The sequence below is a fragment of the Cebus imitator genome, unplaced genomic scaffold (genome assembly GCF_001604975.1).
Source record: "Cebus imitator isolate Cc_AM_T3 unplaced genomic scaffold, Cebus_imitator-1.0 Scaffold137, whole genome shotgun sequence".
Classification (NCBI taxonomy): domain Eukaryota; kingdom Metazoa; phylum Chordata; class Mammalia; order Primates; family Cebidae; genus Cebus; species Cebus imitator.
This window is the reverse complement of record NW_016107452.1, coordinates 3657255-3670587: the sequence shown is the minus strand read 5'-3', so window position 1 is coordinate 3670587 and position 13333 is coordinate 3657255. Positions and strand designations below refer to the sequence as shown.

General features: G+C 39.1%; 1 protein-coding gene across 1 annotated transcript in view; it reads left to right on the top strand.

Annotated features, from left to right (window-relative positions):
* CDYL2 (chromodomain Y like 2) overlaps positions 1 to 13333 on the top strand; it is a 209753-nt gene that overhangs the window by 6215 nt on the left and 190205 nt on the right. The gene's annotated exons all lie outside the window — the stretch shown is intronic.

Below are 13333 nucleotides of genomic sequence, written 5' to 3'. Positions count from 1 at the left end.
GGAGGCTGAGGCAGGCGGATAGCTTGAGCCCAGAAACTATAGACCAGCCTGGATAACATGGAGAAGCCCTATTTCTACTATAAAGATACAAAAAGTTAGCTGGGCATTGGTGTTATGTGCCTGTAGTTCCAGATACTCAGGAGGCTAAGGTTGGGGGAATTGCTTGAGTCTGAGAGAAAGAGGTTGCAGTGAGCCAAGATCACACCACTGCACCCCAGCCTGGGTGACAGAGTAAGGCCCTGTCTCAAAAAAAACAAAAAACAAAACCTGCGTGATTCAGACCTGTTTGTTCAAGGATCAACTGTAGTTTGATGAATGGGAACGTTTTTACATTTTTAATGCTGTTGATACATATTCCCAGATTGTCCTTCAGAAATGAACAGCGGATTAGGTTAAAGGAAGAGTAGAAGTAGGGCAACCAGTTAATGTGCTGTTTCCGTAATTGAAACAAGAGATGATGGTGGCTTGAACTAAGGGAATGGTAGTGGCAATGGAGAGGAATGGATGCAGTTGAAAGACTGATAAAGAGTCAACACTTGGTATATCACTCAGGCTTATGTTTGGTGGCATATAATAGAAAATGTACAATAACAGTGGCTTAAACAAGATTTATTCTTTTACATGAAATAAAGTTTGGAGTTAGACAGTAACAGGATTGATTGATACGATGTGCTCTGTGACATTCTCAGAGTACCAGGTACCCTGAAATAAAAGATATTTCTCTACTTCGTCATCTTCATCTGTCGCTTCTATCCTGAATGTCACTTGGTGGCTGTGGGACTCTACCTGTCTTTTTTGTAAGAGGTTACAGGAAGAATACAAGGGTGAAAGTTGAGTCTTCTCTCTTGGTGGAATGTCCATGGTGGCTTTGGAGCTCTATCTGTCTTTTTTGTGAGAGGTTGCAGGAAGGATACAAGGGTTGAAACTTGAGTCTTCTATCCATAAACAGTTGTCTGGAAGTTCCATACAATCCTGTTTTCTTCTGTTGCCCTCAAGATAATTATATGGTCACACGTAGCAGAAAATGTAATTTTCAGCTGTAGTTTCCCCTCTCCTCCTCAAATAAAACTTGATTGATGGTATGTAGGCATGGGAGAAAGACAGGAGGTAAGGTATAATTTTTAGGCTTCCATTCCAGTCCATTAGGTGGATAGTGGAGCCAGGGATGAGCATTGGTTGAAGGGAGTGGAGGCAGTGGAAAGGACAGGGAGTTTGGAGTGTTTGTTGAACATCCAGGTACAGATGTCCACAGCAGCAAGTCATGTGTGCCTGAAGTTCAGGAGCCCTATTTGGCATGGAGATAGAGATTGGGAATAATTAGTGTGTAGATTATAATTAAAGCCAAAGAACGGTGTGTAAACATGAGGAGGGGTCTTGTGATGGAAAAAGTGGACATTTTAGAGATAGAAGAAAGGAAATAAGATCAGATGTACAGAGGGTAGCAAGAGAGGTAGGAAAAGAAAGAGGTGTTGCTGGTATGGAAGGCAACAGAAAATTGCATTTTAAGGAAGAGGGGATGGTCAATAGTGTCCTTTGGATTTAATAACCAGTGAGTCACTGGTAACCTTGGGGTGCATCTATTCCAGGCTGTTCCATGTAATGTGTTGGTGGGTCAGGGATGGCTTGATTGCAGTGTGATAAGTCGTCTGGGAGTCTGGGTCTTCTGGATTTAGAGACATCTTGTATGGACAACTCTTCTAAGAGTCTTGGATGTGGCATCCAGGGTGACATGGGAGAATGGATTAGTTATCTCCACTTTCCTAGTTCTATACGCTCTCTGCCCCTTTGAATGACATGGATAGCAAACAATTGTGGTGTGGACTTTGGGTGACTGGATCTACATGTTTAGAAGAGATGATTTTTCCATAAGCCCTACAAACCCATCTCCTGCTGACCTATAACAGATGTGTTTCATGTGTTCAGTAATTTTAATTGGAAAAAGAGTAGAACATATATAATGTAGTCATACAAAACTTTGTTGCAGCAGCATTTAGTGAGGAGGGCAAAGGTGGAAAGAACACTGTGGTGCTATTGATAAGTCAGTGTGCTGGTCAGTTTTATGTGTCAATCTGGCTGGCTCCAGTTGCCAGTTATTCAGTCAGAATCTAGGTGTTGCTGTGAAGGTCTTTTGTAGATGTGATTACAGGTCATAATCAGTTGACCTAATCAGGGAGATTATCCTAAATAGTCTTGATGGGCCTGACTCCATCCGCTGAAAGTCCTCAAAACTAGAATTGAGGCTTCCCTGAAGATCTAGAAGTTCCAGATGTGGACAGCAGCTTTAGCCTGTGCCCAAGTATTTTCACATGCTCTACCTGATGACCTAGCCTGTGGATTTTGGACTTGACCAGCCAGCCTCACAACTATGAAAGATAATTCCTCGCACTAAATCTCTTAATGTATGTATTCTAGTGATTCTGCTTCTCTGGTTGAATCCTGACTGATGCTGTTAGAGTTCTTGCCCACACTCCATCATTTGGTAATAGTGTATGGCTAGACAAGGCTTTTAATCTTTTGAACTTCTGCTGTAAAATGAGATCTCTTCTAGTTTTGAAAACTCTTCTCATTCAGTCTATTACTTCTTCAAATAAATGCCTTGATTCCAGTAGCTACCATCATCTTGCTTGTATGCATGTGTAATGAGGGGCAAGCATAGAGCCCTGGGTCTTAGACCAGCACTGGTAACTCTAAGAACTCAACCAAGCTTGGGTGTTCCATCACACTGGAGTGCTCAGGATGGCAAGCATGGGTGGTGCTGGACCTTGAGGAGAGGCCTATCCTGGGCCGGAAATTTCTCTGTCTGGAGTCAACCCCTGGCTCTGGTAGGTTGGTGAATGGTGGGGCTTGTGGAGTAATACTTCTTGATGTTGATCTACCCCTTCTTTTCCCGACCCTCAGTTTATTCTCATGTGCCTATGTTGCCCAGTTAGCCTTAGCCATTGAGTAGAAGCTGCTCCCTCCAAAGGTCGCACCACTCCAGTGAAAGGCCCATTCATTGACCAGGTCTTTATAAAGCGATGGGTTCCTGAGAAGCCTTGCAGGGCTACTGATTTATTTTATATCCTAGTTTCTCTTATAAAGGCTACTGCTGCCAAATTATTCCCATTTGACTCTAGTCACTCCATCTCTTCCAGAATTCTCATATTGATCGATCACCGCATTGATTTATAAGTGACTTACAGAAGTTTCAGCGCAGAGACTTCAGGAATGCATTTGTAGAACTGGGGCCCTGGGCCACACTGTCATACCAGGAATTCCCCTACTGAGAGGCCACTGCCCTCCCCTCAAATTCTTGATCAGGGAACTTTTCTCCTTGATTTTCATTATCCTGTCTTCCAGTCCAGTGTTCTTAAAATTATGTCATGAGGGACCTTACTAATAAGCTGTGGGGACTTATATAAATGCCAGATTTGAATTTTATTTGAAAGTACTCATTTGTTTAATAGTCCGTCAGTCAAATTTTTATTGTATGTCAGCTATGTACCTAGAACTATGCTATGTACTAGGGCTGCACCATGAATGCCTTTAAAGCTGTCACTGGGAATGTCATAATTAAAAACTCAGCACTTGCATGTGGTTGTATACCATATTTTTAATGCATTGAAGTTTTATATATGTTAAAAGGTGCAGCCAGGTCAGTTTGTGTGTGTGTGTGTGTGTGTGTGTGTGTGTGTCTGTGTGTGTGTGTGTATGCATGTGCAGACCTCAGAATATGGTTTTTCTGTTATTTTTGACATGTATTGGAACTTCTGGTAAATACACTATTTCAGCAAGAGTAGTTCTTAAGTGTTCTCAGAAAGATTCAGGCTTATCCATGTCTCCTCATATAAAATTAAACAAGCAAATACACTGTTACAGCACAGTCACCCCAATCAATTAAATACCACTTAAGGTTCAGGAGGCGGTGGCTGGTGAATGTTCTAGACTTGGTGTAATAATCAGTATGTGTTAACAGCAGAATGTGTAACACTTTGTATCATTATATTGTATAAAAGGTAGTGTTGGGGTTTATTGATAAGACCAGGTCCTCCTTCTCTGACTCAAATTTGAGAGAAGGAATGGGGACAATAGTGTGTGTTAGAGGTTTATCCGTGAAACAGACATTTCCTTCTCTTATTTCAAACTTCAGGATCAATTAGAATGAAGAATATCCTGAGACTACAGGACAAGATGGTCCAACCAAACCTGATACCAGTTATAATTACTTTCATGGCAAATCAAAGATTGTGTTTTTATTTACAAACAACCAAATGCACAAAGAAATTGACTGCTGAGACTGTTACAGGAAGGCAGCTAACACCTTCGGGCTTCATTAAAAAATTTTGCTATTCGTGAAAACAGTCATTATTATTCTCATAAGTTAATGTATAGTATCATAAGCTAAACTTAGGAAAGACATCTACACTATGAAATTATTGTATGTATCAATTTTTATGTATTAGGGATCCCGGAAACATTGACAGGGAAATGGTTCTATTGCTGAGCCCCACCGTGTTCTGCTAGACCCCAAGCTCTGTGAGGGCAGAGACCATGTCTGTATCATTCAACGTTGTATTCCAAGCTTGTGGCACTTTTTGGGGTTGTAGTTTTTCAATAAATATTCATTGAATGAATGATTGAAAATGTTTGAAACCTGTGCTTCCAGGCCACCATGACCTTCTCTGCAGTGAACTTCATTGAATACTTCCTATAAGGCATGAGTCCCTCTCTTTTCTAAGGACATTCTTTCAGATTGTCCTTGAAATTCAGGTTTCCATTTTGTCTTCCACTAGACCTTCTATAGATTTATTAAGTAACAAAAGTCCCTTAAAGCAAATTGAAACATATAAGCCATTGTCCTTCATCACAGGTGACGACTTAATTAAGAGTGGCCATTTGCTTCCGCCATTTGCACCTTTGCCTCTCTACTCTAGCCTCAGTGGCTGGCCTAGTTTGACAGATACCATGCATTTTGGATTGGGTTACCTGGAGAAGGACTCTGGAATGGAGAATTGTATCCAGAGGGTTTACTGAAGAGTGCTCTTGGGAGACACACTTTGTAAGGAAATGTGGGAGGCAGGCTAGGACAGATGGCGAAGCTGCTCTGCCATGAGGTTACAACCAAGGTCTCAGCTGATCCTGTGGGAAGCTCTGGAGCTGTGATGGCCCTTCAGAAATGTCCTACATTGAGGCAAGGGAACTGGGCCCTCACATCCCTGCATCAGCCGGTCATTGCTGATAGGCTATTCCATGCGTAGGGGTGTAGACTTGGGCAGGGCATTTACCTGTGGCAGAGGGCAGTTTCATTTGAAGGACACATCTGTGAGCTTTTAGCAGCAGCGATATTCCTAGCAGCTGTGGGGATGGGCTTATCGACATCTGGGTGGAGTATCACATTATCCATGACAGCATCCCTTCTTGCCCTTTACTGATGGGTGAGTTTTCAGCTTTGGATCCCCCACAACACATGCCTGTCACCTTGGTTGTACTTTTAGTTGTTGGTGCTTCTCTTGAAGACATCATTGTCATTTGCAGCTTTTTGTGGCAGCCTGGGTGTGAGAACTGATAAACTGGCTGTGTGTTAGGAGCATGCTTATGGTTCCTTTGACTCCCCATGCATCACACAGCACAGGATCATGGATAGGTAAATATTTCAGAGGCTGTCACTTCTTTGGGTTGCCACCCCTTGTTCTTGAAATGTTTTCCTGGAATGGTCCTCCACTTCTCAGTTGTCTTTGTGTCCTCATCTCCTGCTGCCTGTTCCATAAACATTACAGTTTCTCATGGTTTTGTCCCAGGGTTCTTCTGTTCTCTTACTGTACTGTAGTGATTGTATGGGTCATTGCCAAGTCTTGGACATTCGCCTGGATTTTTCTTCTGAGCTCTGGAACTATCCATCTAACTCCACCTGGGGTCCTAAAACTCAAAATATCAGAAATTGAACTTAGGATCTTCCTTCTGGATTCCTAGCCTCAGTAGTACCCTTGTCCACCTGTTCTCAGGGTAGAAGTGCAGCCTCCTTGGTTTTGCCCAGACATCATGTGTGTTTATTGAATCAGCATCCTGCATATTTCTTGACTCCATCCTTTTCTCTTAATATTTACCCTCACCACTTTAATTCAGGAGACAGATCCCATTGCTTGGGTCATTCTAGTACCTCTCAGCTGATATTTCTGCATCTAGCCCTTCCTACTCCCATTTTCCTCTGGACTGTACTCACGGGTCTTTCTACAATGTCTGTTTTATTATGTATCTTTCCTGATTAAATGCCTTTAAGTGATACATAAGATTTTTGTGGCTTGACTCCTTCTCACCCCCTCCTCTTTCTCTACTTAAGGCATGTATTCAATCCAGAGAAATCTGTTTCAGTTGCTTGAATGTTCCATGCTCTCTCCTTTAATCATATCCTTCCAAATGACTGGGACACTCTCCATTACCAATCCTTGTCACATTTTTGCTTGTTTAATTCCTACTCGTACTTCAGACCTCAGCTTATGTGTTATTCTTGGCAAAGCCTCCTCTACCTATCAGGAGATTGCTGCCCTTTCTTTGGGCTCCTATAGAACCCTTTTCTTCTCTCATTATAGCACTCAGCTGAATATGTAGTAGTATCTTATTCTCTAAATCTCCCACTACATTGTAAGCTTTGTGAGGGCAGTGATTCTGTCTTGTTCCATCTGTAGCACCTAGCACAGTACACAACTCAAAAACCAATCTGTTTAATGGAAGAATTAATATATTCAATCTTTCATTTATATGAAAGTTGGAATAGTCTCAAATATCTCTGTAGTCTGTTTGGTCTGATACTTAAAGGCGTTTTCAATCTTTCAGGTTTCTTTAATTCTTGAATGTGTCTCCTATGTCTTTATGGATCAAATAATGGGACATTCCTATAAGGCAAACTCACTGAAAGCATCCAGCTTTGTATTATCCATACAGATAATATAGTTTTGTATTCAGACAATTGCTGAATCCTGGATTTGGTAGAAATCTTGGATGTTGGATGAGAGTTTTGAAGTCGTCTGTTTAGTCTTTCACTAAGATCTCTAACAGGTGATCAAAAGTGAGGGCTTCATTTACTTTGTTGAAGGAGACAAATGCTTAAGATGCTAAAACTGGTTATTTGCCTTCACTGAAAACTGAGTGTGTTGGACATGAGACAGAGACTGTATCTTCCTGGAGTCTTCTGGAGCATGTTCTTGAAAATCTTGACGTCATTATTGCTTTCTTATGCAGGATTCAGCAGAGGACAGCAGGAAGGCCCAGCACAGCTTTGAGTCTTGTTTAGCTTTCTTGGTGATCAAGCATGGGGCCAAGACCTACCCCACTGACTGACATCACAGGCCTTGACATTATGGGGAGCACCTGATAGCTAAACTTTTCCTGGAAATCCAAACTCATCTGTGAACTGTTGGAAGTCAGATCAAGTAATAGAATACAAAGCACCTGTTACTTTAAGAAGGCAGGATAAAATTTGAATGTCTTGATATTTACATTGCTAATTTGCTTGTCTGTATTGCCACCTAAAACCACATTCACTTTGAGGAATATGGTGTATATAATAGCTGTGAAGCAGACTTTGATAAGATTATGGATTTAATAGAGGAAGGGAGCCACGCAATGGCTGCCCTTAGGGTGCAAAAACATATGGACCTTCTTCAAACTGTAAACCTATTTTTTTCTCTTAATTGCTATATATTTTGGTGCTGTGTAGACAAAGATTGTTTTTATACCTTGATTATCAAACATGGCAGAGATGGCAAAGTCTTTAATATCTTAGGTATTTCTTTGTTTTATTACCAACCCCTTGGGACTTGTATAGCCATGTCTACGGTATTGGCTTTTTGGGATGCTGGTGTAAGACCTGTTAGCTTATTGACTTAATGAATTGCTGTGTTATCTCTTGCAGTAAGCTAATCTCTGATCCTAGGTGTTGCATAACAAGGTTGTTGATGTGATACTTATTATTTTTCTTAAATATGCTTCATAATGGTAAAAACCAGTCATAATAGCATTTGTTATTATTTGATTTTATTTTAGATTTTGGGGTGCATGTGCTTGTTTGTTACATAGGTATTATATGTGTAATGGTGGAAGCTGGGTTTCTACTCTACCCACCATATTATACCCAGTAGGTAAGTTTTCAACCCTCACCCACCTCACATCTTTTTCCCTCTTAGAATCCCCAGAGTCTGTTTTCATCACCTTTATATCCAAGTGTACCCTTTGTTTATTTCTCTTTTACAAGTGAGAACATACAATATTTGATTTTCTGCTTGTGTATTAGTTCGTTTAGGATAATGGCTTCAGCTCCATCCATGTTAACTGAGAAGGACATGATTTCATTCTTTTTTAAATGGCTGCATAATAATCCATGGACATTTTCTTTATCCAGTCAATAGGTGATAGACACTTAGATTGGTTTCATAACTTTGCTGTTAAAACAGTGCTGTGATGAACGTAGAAGTGCAAATGTCTTTTTAATGTAATGATTTATTTTCCTTTGAGTTAGATACCCTGTAATGGGATTGCTGGGTTGAAAGGTAGCTCTATTTGTAGCTGTTTGAGATATCTCCATACTGTTTTCCATAGAGGTTGAGCTAATTTACATTCCCACCAACAGTGTATGAGTGTTCCCTTTTCTCTACAACCAAGCCGACATCTGTTGTTTTTTGACTTTTTGATAAAAGCCATTCCGACTAGTGTAAGATGATATCTCATTGTGATTTTAATTTGAATTCTCCGTTGATTAGTGATGTTGAGCATTAAAAAATTTTTTTTGGCCATTCGTATGTCTTCTTTTGAGAAATGTCTGGTCATGTCCTTTGCCCAGTTTTTAATGGTTGAAAACAAATGAACGAAACAGTCACAGTGTGTTTTTTTCTTGTTGAGTTTTTTTGAGTTCTTTGTAAATTCTGAGTATTAGTCCATTGTTAGGGACATAATAAAAACAGTAATAACAGCGTTTAGGGTTTACTATGTGCCAGACACCATGGTAAATTCTCCACATGTATGTTATCATCTAATCCTTCTATGAGATGGGTACCAGAATTATCTCCATTTTATAATTCAAAAATTAACTCACAGCCACCAGACGGTAGAAACAACATTTAAACCAGTCATCCTAAGTGCCTCTAATCATCTCTTGATAAATTAAAAAATGCATGTGATTTTCCTTCTAACTTCCCTCCTTTTGTTAGTAGGTGATAACTTCTATCATAGCCCTGTCTTGTAACTGTACTTTCCACAGAATCCTAGGTATAGGTCAACGAGTGTTACACTAAGAATAAGAAAAGGAAGAAGAAAATCTTCCTGGTTTTCCATGCTTATGGCACAAAAAACCATGTGTCTGTTGTATTGTTCAAGAGAGGGATTAAACAGGGCGGCTTTAGTGTTGGTATGTAAAGGACTTCCTGTGAATGAGTTAATCAGGATGGGAAAGCATCTCTTTGAGTCTGAATGGATGTTTGTCAACACTACTTAAAGCTATGTTGCATCACAAAAAGTGATGTCTCTGTCCATCTTAGTAATTGTGATGGTGGAAACCATTTCATTCTTGGTCTTGGTGTTGATTGGCTTTTACTCAACTTAAGCAGTGAGAAGACACTGGTTTTGAGAGCAGTTGCTAACATTTCTTGGTCAGTCTAATTTTGTCCTTTTAGCGTATTTATGAGCCTCAGTGCATTTCTTTCATGTGCTTTTTTTCCCTTTTTCTTTCATTTGGCACGGTGCTTGCATTCCTTCACGGTTGGAATTGGCAGGATAGTGTTTTTGAAACTTTTCCTTTACTACCATGTACTGTGCTTAAATGTGGTACCTGGTGGACAGTGATGACTTGATTATATGGCTTTGTATTCAGAATACCTATAGACTTCCCATGGGTAAGGCAGATAACCCCAGATTCTAGCAAGTGTGTCTGCATGCTTGGCATTAAAAAATATTAACAGAGCATAGACATTACTGATCTTTACTAAAATTAAGATAATATGTTCAAGTAAGTAGAACCATTTATTTAAATAGGTAAAGAAATACAAAGGACTAGAAAGAGATACATGAAATGGCTTTTCACCACCTGAGTGACAAGCAGTAAAGTACTGATGGTAATTTACCGGTATAGTTTTCTGTAAGAAACTCAACTGGAATAGAGTGGAAAACTGAGATACGAGATCACACACACACACACACACACACACACACACACACGGGGCGGGGAGGGGCAGAGAGAGAGAGGAGAGAGAGACTGAGAGAGAGGAAAAAGAGAATGAATATACTTTATATCTGTCCTAGGTGGTTTCACAATGAATTTTCTAGGTGACCTGACATTTCTGTTGATTTTAATCAAGAGTCTCAGAGGTCAGAATGTCTTAGATGTTGTCTAGTGTAATTTCTCCCCCAGCATATGTATCCTTAGGTTCACCCAGTACCTCCTAGGAAACTCCCTAAGGAAGGGGGTGCTCTGCTTTGAAGGGTAGCCTCTTCCATTTTAGCATGCCAGTGCTGGCTGTTGGAAGTGCTTTGGTATAAAGTGAGCCAAAGTCTGTCTTCTTGTGCAGTTTCTACCTGTGGAACAATGAATTCAGTCCCCAAGACTTTTCAGTTCCATTTCCTGGCTGGCTTCATTTCCTCTGCTGCCGTCCTAGTTCAAGGCACCCATTTCTTTCTTCTGGAAGAAACAATAGTCTATTAACTAGACTCCAGCATTTCTTCTTTGTCACCTTCTATTCCTGCAGTGTATCTAAAGTGACTGTTTGGAAAGGTAATTCTGAGCATGTCACTTTCTCCCAAAGTCTTCAGTAGTCTCCCATCATTCTTGGACAAAAGTCCTAAATACTAATGATCTAGCCCTTGCTTACCTCTCCAGGCCTGGCCAATAGCACTCCCCCTTCTCTTCTTTGTGTTACCAAATGTACTGACTCTTTTTAGTTCATGCAAATGTTCTTTGCTTCACGACCTTTTCTCAGGCCCTGACTGGTTACCTCTCACCCTTTTGAGCTCTAAAGTTGTTTCACTAAGGAGGCCTCCCTGACCCCCAGACCAGAATAGACCTCCTTGTGACGTGTTCTCAGGGCAGCCCATGCTTCTCTCCAGCATTGATCATTGTAATCACTTAATTGTTTTTGTACTATTTAAGGACTACATACTTGAAGGCAGACTCACATCTGTCTTGGACAGTGCTGCATCCTCAGTACCTAGGGCGTTAAGAGGTCTTTGTGGAGGTCTTTCGAGTACCCAGAAAGATCTCCGCTGCTAGAAATGCAGACCGTTTTCCTTCAGGTTAAGCAACACTATATTTTCTTTCCTGCTCTTATCCTGATATGTTTCTTAACTATTTCCCCTCCTGGCTTTCTCTCATGGTTGATCTCTAAACTATTTAAGATCCCACTTTAAATGTATTACTGAGAATAATTCTCGGCTCGTCAGCAAAGTTCACTTCTCATAATTTGGACACTATACTTTTAGTTAATTTAGTCTCATGAAAAACCAGAGCCTAAATTGCAGAACAAATATATTTTTTAAATAACATGAATGACAACAGTTGTCTTAGAACTTCTGGATAATGGGCAAAGTGGTACTCAGAGGAATATTCATAACCTTAAATATGTCTATTAAAAACAAAGAAGAATAAATTCAGCATTCATTTCAAGAAGTTAGAAAGAGAACAACAAAATGAAAGGAAACCATAAAGAAGGAATAAGTTAAATGAAAGCAAAAATATTAAGAAAGTAAAAAAGGGAAAAATAGTATAATAGGTGTATTAATGGTTGTATTAGCATTTTTGATGTCAAAAGTACTTATATATATTTACTACTTTTATTGTGGTAAAATATATAGAGTATAACATAGTATTTTCCATTTTACTCATTTTAAATGTACATTTCAGTGGCATTTAGTACTTTCACAATGTTCCTAGTTCTAGAACATTTTTAATATTCATTTTTTATGTGGCAGAAACCACATGACTATTAAGTATGACTTGCTATTTTCCCAGCCCTCAGCAATCATTCATCTGTTCTCTGTGTCTGTAGCTTTTGCCTATTTTGGATATTTCATAAAAATGGAATCATATAATATACAGCCTTTTCTATTTGGCTTTTTAAAACTTAACATAATGTTTTTGAGGTTCAGCCATGTTGTAGCTTGCATTACATGTTTTTATACTATTTATACTGTTTGCATTACATGCATGTAGCATGTAATCTGACTCATGTTAAATCAGAGTTCTGATTTTCTCCTTTTTATGGCTGAATATTTCATGCTATTGTGTATATACCACATGTTGTTTATGTTTTCATCTGTTGCTGGACACAGGTTGTTTCCACTTTTCCATTATTGTGGATCTGCATATTGGCTGAAAAGTATCTGTTTGAATCCCTGATTTCAGTTCTTTTGACTGTATAGGTAGGAGTGATTGCTGAGTTACACGGTAATTCAATTTTTAACTTTTTGAGAAACTTTCAAATCATTTTCCATTTGACATCCTCACCAGCAATGTATGAGGATTTTAGTTTACATCCTTGCCAAGACTTGTTATTTAATTTTATTTTTTATAGCCATTGTAGTTGTTGTGAAACGGTATCTCATTGTAGTTTTGATTGCATTTCCCTAAGTAACTAATGATGTTGAACATCTTTTTATGTGCTTATTAGCCATCTGTATGTGTTCTTTGGAGAAATACCTATTCAAGTTCTTTGTCCAGTTTTGAATTGAGTTGTTCATTTTTTTGTTGTTGAATTGTTGAGTTTCAGATATATGATTTGAAAATATTTTCTTCCATCCTGTGGGTTGTCTTTTCATTCTCTTAAAAATGTCCTTTGATGCACACAAATTGTAATTTTAAGGAATTCTACTGTATCTGTGTTTTCTTTTGTGTTTAAGTTTGGTGTCAAACTTAAGGCAGATCTTCCAGTACTGTGTTAAACAGAAGTGGAGAAAAAGGTCATCATTGTCTTATTCCTGATTTTAGGAGAAAAGCTATTAGCCTTTTACCTGAATATGGTGTTAGCTATGAGTTTTCATAATTATCTTTTATGATGTTGAGAATTTCATTTTATGCCTAGTTTTCCAGAAATGTATTTTTAATCATAAAGGGGTGTTGAATTTTTCAGATGCCTTTTCTCTGTCAGTTGTGATGATCAGGTATTTTTTCCACCATTCTACTGATGTGACATAATAGACTTACTGTATTGATTTTTGTGTATTGGCCTAACGTTGCATTCCTGGGATAAATTCCTCTTGGTCATGGTGTGTGATCCTTTTAGCATACTGCTGAATTTGGTTTCCTAGTATTTTGTTGAGAATTTTTTGCATCTATATTCTCGGATATTGGCCTGTATTTTTTTTTTTTTTTTTTTTT